Raw genomic sequence first — 1,326 nt, 5'->3', positions numbered from 1 at the left:
TTTCAACGTCATCTTCAGGAGTTGTAACGTCGAACATTGTATAGTCGTCACCTTTTTGAAGGCCATAGATAGGCCTAAATAAAATGTTTTTAATTGTGTACCAGTTTAACGTTGAATATTATTTATGATTTTAGAAGCTATCTTAATTGAAGAAAACAGCCTCACCCTAAATCAACACCCCGGGGTACCAAGATACCTATATTAGACTGTGAAGCAATATCCGGTCACGTAACTTCTTCGTTCTGTAAACTACTTGTACCGGAGAATGACAAAATCTTGTCGAAACGTCGTACATTCATAATATAGTTTTATCATTTCCGAGTTAAGCCTTCTCAAAACTCTTATATACCCTCCTTTGTAAGGTTCTCCAGGAGATCGGATATGTAGTATGTATACTTTTGGCTACAGAGAGTAAACTAATTTGTTAGTAAAACGATATATATATATATATAGCTAGAATCGCATAGGCGACAAAGATATCGAAATTAATGATTAGGTTGAACAATCGCCAATTTTTATTTTATTTAAAGAAAGATGACGTTTCGAAATAGCGTTCTTCTTTAAATCTTACAGCTTATAACAAAGACGCATGCGCAAAATTCAAATAAATTGCGTCTGTAGTACCTGGAAAGTTGTGCGTGATATTTCTGTGCAAAATTATATCTTTTATATAAATATTGCCAGTCATGAAAAGGTAAAACAGATTGCAATTAAAATTTAAACGAAAATGAAAACCTATAATAAAGAAAAGCGTTCATTTAAACCAGATGGTTGTAGGATCCCCAGATTGTAAATGTGGATTGTTTGTAATTAAGCACGAAGCTACACAATGAGATATCTGTACTCTGCCCAGCAAGGGCATCGAAACCCAGTTTCTAGTGTTGTGAGTCCGCAGACATACCGCTGTGCTACTGGGGGAGGGGGGGGGAGATTGTAGATTAATCACCTTTCTAGTTATTTTGTTTTGTGAATGTCTATCGGAGCACTAATAAGTCCAAGAATCGTAAAGTCCTCAATTACGTGGTTGTGGATGGAGAAATGTTTGCCTATAGCTGTATCTTGGATCCCCAGTTTATATGGATTAGATGTTCTCGTGCTTGATCACCGAGTCGGCAGTCTGTTTGTCCAATGTCTAAACTATTACATGTTTTATAAATGATACATTCAGCGGTACAGTAACGGACTGCCTTATATCGAAAGATGTGTTTTTTTCTCTATATTTATGGTGCTGTTTATATTTGGGCAAGTGACTCACCTGTTTCGTTTACATGTGTGAGTGACTGGAGTATCATTTTGTTATTTCTGTAAGAAATAATGGGTGGGTCC

This window comes from Limulus polyphemus, unplaced genomic scaffold (assembly GCF_000517525.1).
Source record: "Limulus polyphemus unplaced genomic scaffold, Limulus_polyphemus-2.1.2 Scaffold23, whole genome shotgun sequence".
NCBI classification, from domain to species: Eukaryota; Metazoa; Arthropoda; class Merostomata; order Xiphosura; family Limulidae; genus Limulus; species Limulus polyphemus.
This window is presented reverse-complemented; position numbering follows the sequence as displayed.